Source organism: Prionailurus bengalensis, chromosome C2 (genome assembly GCF_016509475.1).
Source record: "Prionailurus bengalensis isolate Pbe53 chromosome C2, Fcat_Pben_1.1_paternal_pri, whole genome shotgun sequence".
Lineage (NCBI taxonomy): Eukaryota > Metazoa > Chordata > Mammalia > Carnivora > Felidae > Prionailurus > Prionailurus bengalensis.
Window position 1 is genome coordinate 48,057,161 of NC_057350.1, and position 18,605 is coordinate 48,075,765.

An 18,605-nucleotide genomic window follows, 5' to 3' on the forward strand; every position below is an offset into this window, starting at 1 on the left:
GACTCTTGATTTCGGCACAGGTCATGATCTCACGGTTGTAAAATCAAGCTCCACTCCAGGCTCTGCACAGACAGCACAGAGCCTACTTGGGATTCTCTCTCTTTCTCTCTCTGTCTCTCTGTCTCTCTCTGCCCCTCCCCTACTCACACACGCACTCTGTACTCTCTCTCTCTCTTAAAATAATACATAAACACTCTTTTAAAAGAAGAAAAAAAGAAACCTACCTTTTCATATCTATTTTTGTGAATTTAGTCTTTTAGAATTTCAGGAAGTAGAAGAGTTATTACAGCGGTCCCCCCTTAGCTGCAATTTTCCTTTCTGTGGTTTCAATTACCTGTGGTCAGCCACAGGTCCAAAAGCAGATGAAGTTCCTTCTGACATATCCTCAGAAAGTCAAGAGTAGCCTAACACTACATCACCATGCCTATATCATTCACCTTACTTCATCTCATCATATAGGCCTTTTTTCATCTGACAGCATCACAAGAAGGATGAGTATAGTACAATAAGATACTTTGTGAGCGAGAAAAAGAGACCACATTACATAACTTTCATTATAATATATTTTTATAATTGTTCTATTTTATTATTAGTTATTATTGTTAATCTCTTATGGTGCCTAATTTATAAATTAAACTTTATGATGAGTATATATGTTTAGGAAAAAACAGTATATATAGGTTCGGTACTATCAACGATTTCAAACACCCATTGGGGGTCTTGGAACATATCCCCTGTGGATAAGAAGAAACTGCTGTATATGTAATTGTATTTTAAAAAGGATTGGGCTTATTTCAAAGAATAAGTTTAGAGTACTGGCTTTCCAGTTATATTTGGTGAAAACCTGACATTCCTCAAAAAGTTGCCCTCCATTTTGGGAAAAGCATACTAAATCATCAGAGAGCGTTTCTTTGGAATCATAGTTTTAAGTGTTCAGGTATTTGTTCATTTTAAACACAGTTATTAGATAGGAACAAAATACATAATTTTGGAAGTACGAAACCAAGATTCTGTGGCGCAGAGATGGTACCAGGGTTTGTAGTCCGTAACAATAGAAGATTGAAGCCTCTAAGAGTGAGTATAATAAGAGGGACAAAAGGGCACATCATAACATCAGATGGCTTTTTTCCTGTTGTTCTGGATCTTTTCACTAATAAGAAGAATGTCTATATTTGGTACACTTTCTGCAAAGGTAGGTGAATTATGAATCCTAGCAATTTGTTTTCCTTCAGGGAATGTTTCTTTCTTCATAGAACCAGGCACATATTGATCCATTGGGTAGATCTATTGAGTAGGGCCTGAAAACTCTACTCCCAGCATCATGCCTTTCCCAGTGTTTCTTGACTGGAAATTTTGTTTTCTTCTAGAGATTAACTTGGTAAAAAGACATAGCTTAAAATACCCAGAGAACCAGTTGTACGCCATATTCCTTTGATTCTGCTACTCCGTTGTCTCTTCCCTCTCCCCCTTCTTATTTGTTTAAACTAAATACCTGGTGTTCATAGCTGCCAATCCTGTTGAGACCTTGGAAAATTGGCATTTATTGTTGCTGACTGAGAGGCCTGACAGTCCTTGGATAGTGGATGAAATAGTGATAGGATGACATTGGCATTCTACTCAGAAAGTTTATGGCTGAAACAAAGTTCCTTATATATCAGAAAGCTATCCCATATCTACCCAACAATAGGCCCCACCCCATAAGTCCAAGAGCATGTGGGTAGAAACAACTTCTGCTCTGTAAAGCATTCTGCTTCTGACTGAGTGAATGAATGGATAGATGACTTTTTAAATGAGAGTGTGAATATTTTAATATTAGAGATATTTTTAAATGAAGAATCTCCCATTTTAATGACAATTACCTTGTGTTTGGCAACGTATGATATTGTAGGGATGCTTTCTCATACTGAGATTCTGATAATTCCCATATTAATCATCATGTACATAAATTTGATTTCTTTTAAAAACCTTTGTGAAGGCAGTGGCTGGTGAGAAGCAAGGGATGAATGGTATCCTTTAACTCAAAGTATTCAAAAAAAAACAATTAAAAATAAACATGATAGGATTTCTGACACCTTCGTCTGTTTTTATATTCCAAAAGGATAAAATATCTAAAAATTCTACTTTTTTATATCTTTACTTCCTTCCTTCCTACTTCCTTCCTAGGAAGGAAATTGGTAGATGTAAATTCCGCTATGAATTATATAAAATGAATTTTATAAATTTTATGAATTATATAAAAATAAGTTAATTTCAATGCTGATTTTTCTTTCTTTCCTGAGAATCTCTCTAGCTCTCTCATTAATGTCATTGAAAGACCAAAACCAAACAAAATGTTTTTTTGTATTTCCCTAGAAATTGGCTATAAGTCCAGCATTCTGGTATTGTATTTTATAACTTTGGAGAAAATCAAGAACTTCTTGAACACATGTCACTTGGTAAATTGTAGGAGCATATGGGACTAAGAATCCTCCCTAATATTATAAAAACAGGGTAGTTCTGATGCTTACAGAAGAATTTAGACCCTCCCACCCATGCCAAATTAAGTATTGCATACACTCAGTTTAGCTTCAGTTCAGCTAAACTGTCATCAGAAAAGGCAGACACATGTGGTTTCCTTAGTTATAAAATGAGTACGTATCAAGACTAAGATCAGTGATGGACTGATTGCTGGACCCACTAAGCATATTCTAACAGCAGTTTCACTTCAAGGCCAGTAAATTGTATTAGATAAAGTATGCAGAGAGTCTCTGAAATTAAATTTAATAGAAAATGGAATGACCATATTTTTTTTTGTTTCTTTTCTAAAATAAGTTCCTTCTAAGCTGTTGAATGATTTTTTTTTTTAATAATCTCAATCTCAGGTTCATTGCTTCTAGAATTCTCATGGTGCTTGAAACTGAATGCTGTGGTTATTGAGGTAAAAGTTATTATAGCTATGACTGACCATACAGAAAAGAAACATGGCTCTTAAATTCTCCGTGCCTCAGTGTCCTCTTCTGTTTGCCTCCACCTGACTGAAAGGCCCATGAATTTAGAGACTGTCTGTTTTTGCTCATTGTTGTAGCTGTCACTTTTGCCATATTGCCTGGTATATAGTAGGTACTCATTTAGTATCTGGTTAATTAGGGGAGGCACCCTCAAATGTATAAATCTCAACCACATGTGAGCATTATACATAATAATGAGATGTTGTGCAAATGTGTGTGTGCGCGCACGTGTGTGTGTGTGTATCCCAAACATAAGTACTGAAAAATAGTTGTTTTTTAAGCTGATTCATGCTAACCAAGTTTACCCCAAAAAGACTATCTTGCAAACCAGAACAGCCCTGTTAATTTGAAGTGGATGACATCTTCTACCTGATTTGAGAGCTAGAGCTGTTTATATACTTTAGCGCCACCCTGTTATTAATCAGTTGTATGTAAGGCAACTAATTGCACCCCAGAAATTATTTGAACATAACATGATAATAAAGGAATAAATTAAAACAGGCTGATAAGTCCCTTTCTTCATTCTAAGGTTTCTATCCAAATCATAACTTCCTTTGATATTTCTAGATAAACTAACAAGGTTTTATAGCCCAGTTTGCTTTCTCTTAATCTGTGAGAGCCCTAACACCTTCGGCCACCTATACTCACTCATCTTTTTATTACGCTGCCATCTCCCCGCCATCTTCAGTTTAGATTTGTTTTTTGGTTAGATTTATTTTGATCTTGAAGTCTACTTTTACTTTCTACCAATGTGTCCTTTTTTTTTTTTAGTGGAAAACAGTACCCACTGGTGATCAGGAATCACTGATATGAGGGAAAATGTGATACTTTTTTAGTACTGTCCATGTCCATAAATATGTATTAAATGTCTAGTGTGTGGGCATCCTGAGTTGTGATCCCAACAAGACATGAGTCATAACCATTTGTAAGTTATAAAATCAAAATCAGAGGTTCTCCCTGTATCCTAGAGTGCAATCCTCGGAACAAGGATGAGAGTGAGAGTCACAGCCTTTGAAAACCCTGCTATGGTGCCCATCAGTGTTTCCCAACTTGTGTTTTGTGGAACACCAATTCTGGGGGATGTACTATCAAAAGTCAAGTAAATTGAAGAAAAATAGCAATCTTTTGAAGAACCACAGTGCAAAGAAGATTAATCTGGAAAAGCTCTGAAGTATCCTACACAAAGAAACAAGTTTAGCTTTGCTGAACTAACTTAATTCAGAATACACTTTAGGGAAAACTAACAACAGTAGTGACATCTTTAGAAGGTTATAATTTTCTCATTTTATTATTTTTAATTTTCTTTCCATTTCTCTTTCTTGACCCTGTGAAATTAAGAATTCTTAATCATTCTGTTCTGCTCTTCCTCTGTGCTATCCCCAACCCCTGATAAGAAAGCTGTATGGAAGAAAGGAGGGGGGAAAAGGAAGGAAGGAAATGTGTGTGTGTGTGTGTGTGTGTGTGTGTGTCTGTCTGTCTGTCTGTCTGTCTGTGTCCGTGTGTGTCTGTTTGTCTTGTTTATTTGTCTATACAGAACTATTGTGTAGTCCTTATGTACTTTAAAACTTTATACCAATTTGATAAAAGGTGTTAATACTTAAAGCAAATTTTATTAAATTGTGTTACATTATATAATTAAATACACAATATTTTTATTTTGATTCTATAACAAGCAAAAATGATTACTTGAGGGGTGCCTGAGGGGCTCAGTTGGTTAAGCCTCTGACTTCAGCTCAGGTCATGATCTCATGTTCATGGGTTTGAGCCCCATGTCCGGCTCTGTGCTGACAGCTCAGAGCCTGGAGCCTGCCTCAGATTCTGTGTCTCCCTCTCTCTCTGCCCCTCCCCCACTTGCACTCTGTGTCTCTCTGTCTCTCTCAAAAATAAAATTAAAACATTAAAAAAAAATTTTTTAAATGATTACTTGAGAAGGAAGTATGTCCTGTAGTTAATGGAGTTAAAATATGTATTGGAAGAATTTCTTTTACTTTAAATTATGTATATACGTGTGTGTGTGTGTGTGTGTGTATACATATATACATAGTATACATATATAGCTATTGTTTTATCATATTTCCACTTTAGTGATGAAGTTTAAAAGTTTAAATATTCTACTCAGAAAAATAATCTTATTTCTGATGATACTTGTACTGTAGGAAAACCTCCACTCTGTAGAATCTTTGAAGATTATTTTATTTTTTTAAGTTTATTTATTTATTTTGAGAGAGAGAAAGAGAGAGCACGTGAGCAGGGGAAGGGCAGAGAAAGAGGGAGAGAGAGAATCCCAAGCAGGTTTTGCACTGCCAGTGCGGAGCCCGACACACAGCGGAAACTCAAAAACTGCGAGATCATGACCTGAACCAAAGTGAGATGCTTAACAGACTGTACCACCCAGACTCCCTGTTGGTTTTAGACAATAAAATTTTCTCAATACATGGAGGCTTTTCCCCTAATGCTGTCACAATCTCCAAAACTTTAAAAATATATATTATTTTAGATGAACATTGTTCTAAAATATTTCCATTTCTTTTCTTTTAAAGAACATGCTGATCATAATTTAAACTTTTTTGATGACCCCAGGTCATCATTGAGTTCACTTCCTTTCAGCAAGTGTTTATTTAGCACCTCCTGTATGTGATGATCCTCTCAGGCCCTTTTGGATACTTCACCATCTCTTTACCACTGTGCTAAACAGCTGCTGACTGCTGTGTTTTGGGACTCTTGGGTCAGCTTTTTGTAGTTTTTCTGATTTCTTAGCTGTGAGGACTGGCAGACTCCTGTGAGTATGTCCTGCTGACCCTCCCTCACCCTCTTCTGTGAGCAGGAAACTAAAATAGCCTTATGGATACACATTCAAATAAGAGCACACTAGGAAGCTCTTATGTGAAGTCTGTGAAATTTGTAGATTTTGGCCGCTCTAGAGTCATTTTTATCCTTTTGCTTATTTCTGAAATCTCTTGAATTCTTCTAACATTTTAGATACATGAAATGTTGCTATAAACTTATGAAGCAGACATTTCCTTTATCCTTCTTAATAGTCCTTCTTAATAGTCCTTCTTTAGTCCTTCTAATAATCCTTCTAGAAACAGATTCAGATTTTATAACACCTCAGTCTATGTTACCAATGACCAAGTGAGAGTTAGTTTTGTCTTGAAATACTAATCAGCAATTTTCCATCTAATTATATAGTCCACAGCTTTCTTATGAACCATTTTACATTTGCTTGAGATTTGGTTTAATTTTGACCTATAATGGATTTTTATTAATTTTTCAAATTCAGTTTGTGAAAATATACCATAGAATTCTTAATAGAAACTTCTATAGCAGGCTCATTTTGATATTCTTCTTTGTCAAAATGATGTGTCCTAAAAATGTCTATCATTAAAAATTAGCATTTATAAAATATTTGTTAAATTATATGGCTCTAATTTTCAATTTAGCTGAACATGAATTCAGTGCTGGAGAGAAGTGTGACCCAGGGTATATGCTGTACAGAGCTGTAAGAACTCATGTGTTAGATGAGCAAAGATGTCCAAGGCTGTGATACCGGTTAGAGCAGTAAAGCTGGATGAGGTTTTTAGCACCTCCCAATGACCTGTACCACCATTAGCAACTGTTAGTTAGCTCATCACATCCTTTCACACCTTTCAACACCTTTTTAGCCTCTTCAACCCTGTGTCCTATTTATGTACTAAATCTACCTGGTACCCATCTTAACAAATAAAAGTAAGAGGAAGCACCATAGTAACCAAAGAACGAAATTCCCCTGTATGCACTTTGTACTACCAGCAGCATGTACACTGACATCTTTTTTGAAGAGTTAGTTGATGAAGAAACGAGAATCCTTGGGTTATCTACCATTAAAAGTTAAATTGTGGTATTTTGGTCTCCTTATAAAGACAGTATGAGATCTTTTTTTCTCTAAAATTATTTCTAGAATTCTTGAATATAGCTAATTACTCTTTCCGTTTAAAAGAGTCTTTTAAAAGACTCTTTCCCTTTTCTATTTAAAAGTCTTCTCTCTTTGAACTGTATATAAATGTAAGCTGATGTATCTTTTCCTAAGAGTGTGATTCACTCTATAATCTTTCCTTCAAGCTGTTATCACAACATTAAGGAATAAGAATTTTCCTTATATTATCATCTAACTTCATGGCTTATTTTCATTTAATTTTTTTTTATTCACCTGGAATTTATGGAAGAGAATTCTGGAAAGCTGCAGTAGTTCTTTGTTTTTTAGAGGAAGTGGCTACCATGAGATTGAGGTTAGGAGGAGTGTGGCATGAGAAAACTGACTTGAAACCTCTATATATTATATGCAATTTTATTTTCTTTCTTTTTTTTAACTTATTTATTTGAGATAGTGGGGGGGGGGGCAGAAGGGAGGGGCAGAGAGAGAGAGGGAGAGGGAGCATTCCAAACAGGCTCCACACTGTCAGTCAAAGCCCGATGCAGGGCCCAACCCCATGAACCATGAGATCATGACCTGAGCTGAAACCAAGGGTCGGATGCCCAACCAACTGAGCCACCCAGGCACGCCTGCAATTTTATTTTCTAATTAATATCTCTGATTCAGTAATCACTCGGGAAATTAGCCATGCAGGTTTTTTTGCTCCCTGGAAAGCCTTACTATAATCAACAATTTTTCTGGCATATCATATACCTTATAATTTTGTTTTCTAAAATTTTGTGGCATTTAATGTCTTCATTTCCTTGCAATCTTTTAAAACCTTTGTATCTTCATATGTTTTATTACTCCCACACCATTTTCTATTTCATGTCATTCTTTGCAATTCACTTTGTTATTCTGCAAATAAATCAGTTGCAGATTTCCTAAAAGCTGGATCCTCTCACTTATGGTCTAGTGCTGTGGTTTCTTAGTAGAAGACAAGTTTACAGCCAGAAGCTGTAAGTTCCCCAAGTTCAAAATCTGTACAGGTTTATGCTAGAAAACCAAAATATTCTCTCTGTAATCACTGAACTTCCAAAAGACGATAGATGCTATGGGCTTAGAAACAGAATCAATTTGGGGCGCCTGGGTGGCGCAGTCGGTTAAGCGTCCGACTTCAGCCAGGTCACGATCTCGCGGCCCGTGAGTTCGAGCCCCACGTCAGGCTGTGGGCTGATGGCTCAGAGCCTGGAGCCTGTTTCCGATTCTGTCTCCCTCTCTCTCTGCCCCTCCCCCGTTCATGCTCTGTCTCTCTCTGTCCCAAAAATAAATAAATGTTGAAAAAAAAAAATTAAAAAAAAAAAAAAAAAAGAAACAGAATCAATTTGTTAGGTTCTAGGTATTTTGAAGGTCTGAAATAGATCACATGAGATCCAGCATTGCTCTGGGCCGTTCTTCTCTGAGGGCTACAGATAGGGTACAATCTTTTGCCAAGGCCTAAAAGACAGAGCTATAAGTTGACAGGAAGGTAGCCTTTCTGATCCTACTCTCACCAGAAGGAACAGCAGGTTAAAAATTAATAATGACTGATAATATGTTTTCAAATAGTCTTAAAGTTTTTTAAAACATTTATTTCTAATGATTTAATTTAAAGTTTACAAAGCCAGTAAGCATGTTGCTATTTACTTATTACTAAGAACTATTTTAGGGCAGGCTGGCTGGCTTTGTCAGTAGAGCATAAGACTCTTGATCTCAGGGTCATGAGTTCGAGGTCTACACTGGATGTGGAGATTACTTTAAAAAAATCTTTTTTAAAAAAGGGCTATTTTTTTTTAAATAATGAATAATTTTGATCTTTCTTCATTGCCTAGACCTCAAATCCTAATGCAGCATTCCCCAGCTTGCCATTCTCACCAGAAAATTAGAGAATATAGTCATTTCAGTGTCACTGCCATTCTGGGCATCAAACAAACTGTTAAAAGCACTTGCGTTTCTGGTGACACATTCCAGAACTCTCATTATACATAATAAGCTCATTCTTTGGAGTTGCTAAGAAGTGGAACTTAAGTTTTTGTGTCCTCAACTATATTCTTCTTGGTTCCTTATTTCCTTCCAACTTAGGCATCTTTACTACCTATACATCAAGAAATAAACTAATAGTACACAGGATTATGCAAAAAGCTTCAGGAGAGAAAGAACTCCTCCCAGAATTTCAAAACTGCCACATTGGAGAGAAAATTTCTATAACATTTTGTTTTATTCAGAGAATCTAAGGCCCAGAGAGAACAAAGAGGCAGGAGAAGAGCCTTCTTGAGCTCTGAGTTGGAAGCAAGATCAGCATTATGACCCCATTATGGCCCTCCATAAAGCAATGTTTTGAAGAAATTAGTAAATTTTATATTACGTATCTTGGTTGCTAGTCTTTTTTAAGTCTGAGAATAGACATAAAGATAGGTCGGTGTAAACAGTGATGTGCAGTTTAAAGAAAGAACGATACTTTATGAAATTCTAATCTTTTTAATGGAGAAGGAAGAATAGCCTGCATGCTACACCTGTGTATGTGTCTGTCTGTCTGTCTGTCTGTCTGTCTGAGACAGAGAATGAAAAAGGAAGGGAGAGAAGAAGGGAGGAGACACAAGATAAACATAGTAATACTATTTTCTTTTTCCACATAAAATGTGCAATAGCTTGGGAACAAAGCATATAATAAAATCCATATAGGTATTTTAAATAAAATAGAGAGGAAGATCAAGGGAAAAGAATGATATTAGAGTAACTTTGGATCTCTCAAGAATCCTATAGATCTTTTGATTCAGGTGCAGTAACAGCATTAAGAGGGGAGTCAAGGCACAGTTCTGTTCTAAGAGCAGATCTTCCATTGGTCCCCCTTTCATTGCCAGCCCATATTGAACCAGTGCCAAGTCCACTGTCAGCCTTTGGGCTCACCCAGCCTGTGCATTCGTTCTAGTTCCCCTAGCTCTGCCTGCATGCTTATGCCATGGCTTTGCCAGTGTTCATTCCATTGCTTTGGAAAGGCCTGTATTTTCAACAGTTGCACACCCATAACAGGAATAGCAATGAGCATGAATTTTGAAAACCTGCATATGCATTTTATATTGGGGCTTGAGTATCCAAGAGGCCTTCAAAATATCATTCTCAGTTTATTGTTCTGTTGAGTTCACAGGTGCTTCCACAGGATGGACTTAGGTGAGGGACACTCAGAAACTGGCTAAGCAAAGGTGAAAGGAAAGGGAGAGAAATTCCATTCTGTCTGACCCAGGGATAATAGATAGAAAATCTAAAAATATTTTTCTTCCAAACGCATCATTCATTTCCACCATTAATTCTCATTGTTATTTTCCACTGCCCTGTTATTATTTGCACTTCTTCAGAAATCAGTGCATGAGCCTGAAGAAGCAGAGAACTGAGGTGCTACACCAGATTCTGAGAAAATTCGGTTTTGAACTGAGGTCCCACCTCTGAGCTCATGCTTTTTCATTACACTGTATTTGGCTGAAGATCTGATACTAGATGCACTGTAACCGTTGCAAAGGCAGTGTAATCTCTGGCTTCCTAGATTTTCACTGGCATTTTTGCCTGTTGTTAAGAGTAGCCACCACACCTTTCCGCGAGTTGTGGGTGTTTTAGCCATTTGGGAAAAAGAGGGCAGGGGGAAAGAAAGGAATTGGTGGTGAAGAGATGGTGCCTGAAAATGGAAAGGTCACAGATGAAAGTGGAGTATGTGTTACCTTCTGGCTCGGGCCAGGCGGCTGGGTGTGGGTGTCATGTATGCCCCAGTGCGGTGTCACCCTTGCAGTGGTAATTCAGTTTAGCCACCACGGAGTATTGTTCCTTGTTTTCTATAGTGCTTGTCAAAATGCTATGACAACTGGCTGGTTTTATGAAAACAGAGCCTGGCTCTCAAGAGACAGTGTGTCTGAAAGTCAAACATGGATGGCAGCCATTGGCACGCGAAGGAGTCAGAAACCACAGATTGTTTTCTCGTTGGATGAACAGCTTAAAGCAACGTAAAGTTAATTGAAGAATTCCTTGAAAGTGAAGTCAGACTAAAAGAAATGCTCTAAGTCTATAATTTACTAAATGTGAAAGATCTTTAAGTGGTAGTGAGACTAAAAGAGTTGGGGGTAGGGAGAACACTTTTGTAAACAGATCTGGCTTGTATTATTGCCTAGGCAGTTTTAATTATTTGCTCTAATAATGTAGATCTCCAGAAGAATCTTTAATTAGGTAAAGCTTGATTTATGGAGTTGGCCTCATATAAACCATGATGTCATGGTGTGCTGCAGAAAATTACAGGCCTGGTCTTGCCATTGAAAACTATTATTTCTACCTGGGACTATTCATGCTCTGTATGTCTTACTCTCACGAAATCAGAGCATCCTGTGTTCTCATTTTCAATTTTGCCCAGGTAAATTCAACATATACTATTACTCATTAAACAGTTTGTCAATTGTGTATATAATACATATATGTGTATATGTGTGTGTGTGTATACACGTATGTATATACGTATATATACATATATATATATATATACACACACACACATACACACACACACACACACACACACACACACACACACACACTGAGGAGGCAGGGGCAGAGTTTAACTACTAACTCTAGTAGTTAAAGAAACGTTTACCTCTTAGGAACTTTGAGACCAGCCTGTAATCCTCTGCAGAAATTGATTCATTCTCCCTTCTGCTGATAGACTGGCAGGGGCAAGCCAGACTGTCAAAAGTGATATCTGTGTGTCTGTCTGCCTGTCCTTCCCACAACCCTAACCCCATCCTCCACTTTCCCTCTCCTTCCCTAGCTTCTTCCTGGGAAGTTCTTTCAGTGTCATCATTGCCTGTTTCATCTGGTTTTAAATAAGAGCATGGGGCCTCTGTGACATTTTACTGTGGTTCTCACTTCCCTCCCATTACAGGAGAAGCCTTGATGTGGGGCCAAGGCCTTTTCTTTGATTATAGGTCTGCTGATTATAATTTCCTAACATTTTTCTTGCATTAATTATACCTTAATGATTGCATTTTCTATGGTTTTCAACGTTGTTAAAGTAGCACTAAGACGTTAGAAGGAATCTTTCTAGATTTCAACAATTTATTTTCCATTCTTTTTAGACTTTATCTAACTTGTACCTGCCTTGATAGCTGTTTTAAGGGTTTTGCATTTATCAGTTCTTCTCAAACTGCTCAACGTTTTTACATACAAACAACTCCTGCCTTTCACTGTCATATTTCATCACTCTATATAGTATTTGATTAAATTATATGATTACAATAACAAGTCCAACGGGCATAAACAGGTTTGGGAACAAACATAATTGAAGCAGTTGGAAGAAGTGCATGGTGCACACTAGAGAATAGCCTTCTGGCCTCTAGGATTCAGTATGTGTGGGCTCAGTCCTGAGCTAAACAAAAGGACAGAATTGGGTAGGTGGAGCTCAGTTATGAGAACTTCTGAATCTGTACTCTCATCATTTTCTTCATTTTGCAAATGAGACCCAGGGTGGTTACATGACTTGCCCAAGGTTGTCAGACCGGTTGGTAGCCAAGCTGGGTGTCCTTACTCTGAAGCCAGAGTTTTCCTATGGTACCAGAGGAACACTGATACCCTGGCCCTTTATGAATGCAAATATATAGAGATAATTTATCCATAGTTTTTATGTTACTAATTAATGCACATCTGTCTTTAAATTCCTCTTGATATCAAAACTGATCCTTCTTTATTAGAAGGAGTTAATGTAGGTTATGAAATCTATCACTTTTGTCTTTAAATGACCATAATTAATAAGAAAGAGAGATGCTGCATGGAAGAATTTTTCAGTAGGGCTTGTCCTCCTTATCCATCCACAGCCCCATACTGTTCATAGCTGCTTTTGTCCCTCTAAAAACAAATTGTTAAAGGGTGTGGACCTCAGACAAAGACGCTTTTGGGTTGAGGCAGCACTGTAAGGTTTATATTTATATGATCTCTTTCACAAACCATATGTGCTGACTTTTCTAGTATCAAGTTGGAAAGATTTTTTTAATCACTTTCCTTATCTTGCCCCATCCGTCCAGTGCTTACCTCTTGCCTCACCCCCTTTCAGAAAATATTTGATGTTGTTTAGAGTCAAAATACACCTACAACTGGGCAGTTAAAAATAAAATCAAAACCATTAGGATGAATATGAAAGAAGGGGGGAAATGCTATACTTAAATCCCTGACATAAAAAGTTTTGTTATTATTGAACATTGCATTTAACTGAGCTCCTTACAGACAACAGAAAAGATATTTGGGTATACATTATTTTTATTTGCTGAAGGGAAACAGATCTTCTACAGGGATATTACCAAGCACTTTATTCTAAGCCAATGAGCCTTATGTAAGTGAAGCTGAATAACCACCTAGAGCAAGGTAATTGTTCACACATTAGATCTGGAGAAACCTTACTATAGTCCAATTCCATTCTTGGTTGATGGGGAACAGAAGCCCAGAGAAAAGAAGTAATTTGCCAGTCCCCGAACTTGCTGGTGATAGCACCAGCCTGGAGCCAGTGTCCCTTGGTACCGACTTAGATCTCAGAGCACCCTTGTTTACAGATCATGGGTATAGAGAGAAATGGTGCTGGACTCGATATGGTCCAGATGCCATACCTCACTATTGGGCAGTGGGGACACAGACTGTCAAGTGAGTGGGATTTAGACCTGATGAAGTCAGAATATGCAGAAGAGGATTTTCTTCTAGGGTTTCTCTTTTCACTGAGAAGGAGGACGGAGGGTGGACTTCTGTCTCAGATTGTTGTCAAATCATTATTGAGGGGAAAACTAGAATAATAGGTGCCCTTATTATACTCGTTTAGAAACAAATACTTTGTCAAAACCCTCCTTTCTTTAGTCAGAATTTTGGGCATGTTTATGTTGTATTGTAAGACAGTGAATTTATGAGAGAACTTTGGGCGGGGGTCTTAAAGTCAAGCTGCTCTATGGCAATCAGGCAGCAGTGACAGACAGCTGTCTACTACCTAAAAGGCCAGGTACAAGACAGCAGGGAGAGTGCTCCAAAGGGCCAGTGTCCTATCTCCAGGGGGAAGCTGCTTCCCATCTCCAGCTGATTTTTGTCTTGTGAAAAATACAAGTATACATTTGACCATATCTTCTAGCGTTTTAAGAGAAGCTGGAAGTCTCGGTTAATTCTCCCGATTTTAAATGTTAGCAACTTCTTTCTTACACATGAAACTATAAACCTTGGAGTTGTCCTTGACTGATCTCTTCCTTTCAAAACCTACATCTAGCCCATCTGGAAATCCTATTGGATCTACCCTCCATATATATTCAGAATCTGATCACTTTTTACACATCTCTTTTGTGCTACTATAGCCCAAACCACCGTTCTCTCTCTCCAGGATTGCTGCAGTAGCTTCCCAGTTGGTTTCCCTTCCATGCTTTCTCTCCTGCAGTCAGAGGGATATTATTGAAGCATAAGCCAGATCGTGTTGCTCCTCTTTTCATAACCCTCCAAAGGCTTCCCATCTCACTCAGCAAAGTCCAAAGTCTTCCCAATGTCCCATAAAGGCCCTCTGACCTCATCTCTGCAGCCACAGTGGCCTCCTGGATTCACCTGTTCATTTCTTCATCATGACCCTTGCCTTTGCTCTTCGCTTGCTAGGAATGATCTTTCTCAGGTATCTCTAAGACCCAATCACCCCCTTCAACCCCTTGCCCAAATGTCATCTTCTCCATGAGGCCTTCCTTAGCCACACTATCTAAACTGGTAGCCATACACACATACATACACTACCCTTCCTCTGCCCTTCTCAACTTTGTTTTCTGTTCACCACATACCAAAATCTTATATGCTACATATTTTTCTTGTTTGCTACCTATCTTCCACATTAGAATATAGGTTCCAAATGTTTTTGTATATTTCTTCATTGCTATATACACTTAGAATCTAGAAATGTGCCTCACACATAGTAGGTGCTCAATAAATACTTAATAAATCATAAAAAAAAACAATTTTTCAACTTTGGGCTGAACAGACTCTTCAATGGGCCAAATCCATCCTATACCCTCTTTGACCTAGGGTTTTGAAGAGTAAGCACCTCCCCAACTGTACCTAGCAGCTTGGAGACAAGCACATGGCTGCATCATTACACCTGCCCTGCTCAGGAAACCATTGAAGAACTCTTCCACTCCACTCCTACACACTGGCTCCTTCTACTTCACTCTGCTGAACTTTAGTGTATGCTTATTGTTTTATGCCACAACACAGTTTTTCCAGTATATTGATGTTTTGAATATGGAAAAGGTTATTTAAATTAGTTCAGCCTCCTGAGCGAACTTCTAAACCTCTGAAAAGTAGGAAACATTTAAACAGTATGATTTGTTTTCTCCCCAACACAGGGTTTAGAGTTAGATAAGCAATGAGGAAGAGGAAGAGCATACAAGGAGAGAGAAAAGCATATGTAAAGACACTCAGGTGGAAAAAACCTGTCCACCTTGGAAAAGAACAAGTGAAACTAGAGTAGTGAGAAAGGGTAGAAAGTGGTAGGAAAAGACTTTGGAGGGGTAAACAGGGGCAAATGTTTCAGGCCAAGGTAAGGAGTTTGGATGTTATTAAAATCCAATGGAAGACTCAGGAATCATTACTGTGAACTATTTGTAGTGGTAATGTTTTTCATATAATTTTTTACTCAAGTCTGACATATATACATCCTGGGGATGTTCTTCAAGCAAGTCAGTCTTTTGTTAGCAGTTATTTCAGCACCCAGACTGCCTTCCTTTTGTTAAAAAAAAGTGGGGGGTTAGAGGTGCTTAAATGACTGGGAAAAAACTAGTTTATTTTCATATTTAAAACGAAAATGTAAAAGTTTATTTTAAAATATCTTAATAAAATAACTAAATGTATTTATTTGTACAGGAAATAAGTTTTGTTTTAGTTACATAACACTACAGATTTTGGTTATGAGGACTGTTTAATAAAGTAATGTTCCCCAGGGACATGCAGTCTTTTTAATTGTATCCACTTTAGTTACATACATTAAATGCTAAATGGTCATTCATTTTACTGTTGCATTTGCAACTTTGCCAAGTTACTATCACATTGAAATGTATAGCATTTGCTTCTAAAAAAATAATTATATATACTTAGACTATACCAAAGGTACATTAATTGCAGTTTTTATGATAGGTGTAACTTGTCCTTGAGCTCATGGTTTATTCTGGCCTATGTATTCTAATCATAAAAAGGAATCAAATGTTGAGCAGTTTACTAACATTCTGTAGAAGATAGAGCAAGGCTTTTTTAGTTCAGCATACGACAACAGTAAAACATTACTGAGATTTGCCCAGAATTGGGCAATCCAAACTGAGCCACTTAGAGGGATTTTGTAGCTTGACCTTGGCCATCTGGTGACTAAAAAGGCAGATTCTGGGACATGATAATATTTGATATATGAATAGCCCAACATAATCAAGCTATAAGTAATCTGGAAAGCTGAGGTAAAGACCAAGTGTTAGGTCCAAGTTTAGAAAGTCCTGGAACATTCAGAGGCAGTACACTGTGACATAAGTGAGAATTTGTAAGAAGAAAAACTTCACAGCTCTTTGCAGCTTTCTCACAACTGATTTTCAGTAGCATTAAGTGGAAATTATAGAAGTAGAGAAATTCAGGGACACCTGGCTGGCTCAGTTGGGAGAGCATGAGACTCTTGATCTCAGGGCTATGAGTTCAAGTCCCATGTTGGGTGTGAAAATTACTTAAAAATAAAATCTTTAAAAAAAAAGAAGAAGGAGGAGGAGTAGGAGAAGAAGAAAAGTCAGAACTGGAAAGGACTGTAGAGACCCTATTTTACAGATGAGGAAACTGAAACCAGAGGATACCAAAGACTTTTTCAACGTCACACAACTAGAATTAATGTAGGACTGAGTTGGGATTTGGAACTCCTATTTTATAGCTAAATATTCTTTTCCATACTTTCTTGGGCATTTTTTTGACTGTAGTCATTGGAGTTGTACCACAATGGAGTAAGCTGGCCTGGGTGAAGAAGGGAGCTCTCTGCCACCAGAAATGAGTGAGTGACCAGGCAAAAGCTGTACAATGGCTACCTGACATGCATGCTGATTTTCCATGAAGGAAATTTGTACTCAAGAGTTCTCTAAGGGTTTTACCAGCTCTAATTTTAATGAGTTTGGATGACTTTCATTATAGTTGTAATCAGCTATTTGTCCTCTCTACTTACAAAAATTACTGTTCACTCTCATTCATGCATGTGTTATCCACTCTAGTCTTTTCTCAGAGCCTGTTTTCCCTCTGAGAACACCTGTTCCAAAGGTGCATTAGTAATTCAATATGACCAAAAAGCAGGCCAAGACTCCAAGCTCTGTTCACCTCTTGGAATGATGAGTAATCATTGTACCCATAGGCAATTTAACCTTCTACACTAGACAGAAACCCAATAACTAGTCTTCCACGGCCACACAAATACAAATTAGCTACATAGTGAAAGGGAGATCCATGATATCAAAATCAATCAGCTTTCCTACTATACAGCAAGGACTTGGAATGTTAAAAGTATTTGGTTAATCTGCAACCCAGTAAGGGCTAAATTATTTTTAATGTAAATCATGATAAAATTTCTTTACTGTGCAATTATATATAGCCTATTGTTAGCTGAGAAATGAGAATTTATAGGTTAGTATTACATTATTAAATGCATGAGATAGTAACTCTAATTAGACATGTATTTCCTGCAATACTGGTATGGCTCAGTCAGTTAAGCGTCCAACTCTTAATTTCAGCTCAGGTCATGATCCCAGGGTTGTTGGATCTATCAAACCCTGCATCAAGCTCTGCCTGAACATAGAACCTGCTTAAGATTCTCTCTCTTGTGGCAGCTGGGTAGCTCAGTCAGTTAAGCATCTGACTCTTAATTTTGGCTCAGGTCACGATCTCACGGTTTGGTTTGTGATACTGAGCCCCAAGACAGACTCCGTGCTGAAAGCATGGAGCCTTCTTGGTATTCTCTCTCTTTCCCTGTCTCTTTGCCTCTCCCTTGCTCACTCGTGCGGTCATTCTCTCTCTCAAAATAAATCAATTAATTTAAAAAAAGAAAAAAAAGATTCTCTCTCCCCTTGCCCCTCTCCCATGTTCATGGGCTGTCTCTCTCTCTCTCTAAAAAAAAAAAAAAAGAAAGAAAGAAACGTATTTGCCAACTGGTAATATCTGTGTGCATAGAAAATCTCTGCATACTACTGTATTTTGAAAATTATCTCAGGGCGCCTGGGTGGCGCAGTCGGTTAAGCGTCCGACTTCAGCCAGGTCACGATCTCGCGGTCCGTGAGTTCGAGCCCCGCGTCGGGCTCTGGGCTGATGACTCAGAGCCTGGAGCCTGTTTCCGAGTCTGTGTCTCCCTCTCTCTCTGCCCCTCCCCCGTTCATGCTCTGTCTCTCTCTGTCCCAAAAATAAATAAACGTTGAAAAAAAAATTTTTTTTTAAAAAGAAAAAAAAAAAAGAAAGAAAATTATCTCTTGGTCCATCCCATCTCCACCCATTGTCCAATTTTAGAGCTTATTTTTGTCTGCTATAATTTAAAAGGTAATTTACCAGACAAAAAACAGTTTTAAACTATGTGCTTAACAGTCATATTTATAATAGGGAATTTCCATAAAACAAGTGATTCAGTCTCATATGCCTTAAGGCACCCCCTTTCTCCAGTG

At 37.8% G+C, this 18,605-nt stretch overlaps 2 protein-coding genes and 1 non-coding gene across 6 annotated transcripts in view; 2 read left to right on the forward strand and 1 right to left on the reverse strand.

Annotated features, from left to right (window-relative positions):
- CMSS1 (cms1 ribosomal small subunit homolog) overlaps positions 1 to 18,605 on the forward strand; it is a 384,890-nt gene that overhangs the window by 205,201 nt on the left and 161,084 nt on the right. The gene's annotated exons all lie outside the window — the stretch shown is intronic.
- The window catches only part of FILIP1L (filamin A interacting protein 1 like), a 305,655-nt gene that overhangs the window by 199,058 nt on the left and 87,992 nt on the right, over positions 1 to 18,605 (reverse strand). The gene's annotated exons all lie outside the window — the stretch shown is intronic.
- Positions 16,564 to 16,636, forward strand: TRNAK-CUU. The gene has a single exon. It is a non-coding gene; the product is annotated as a tRNA-Lys (tRNA).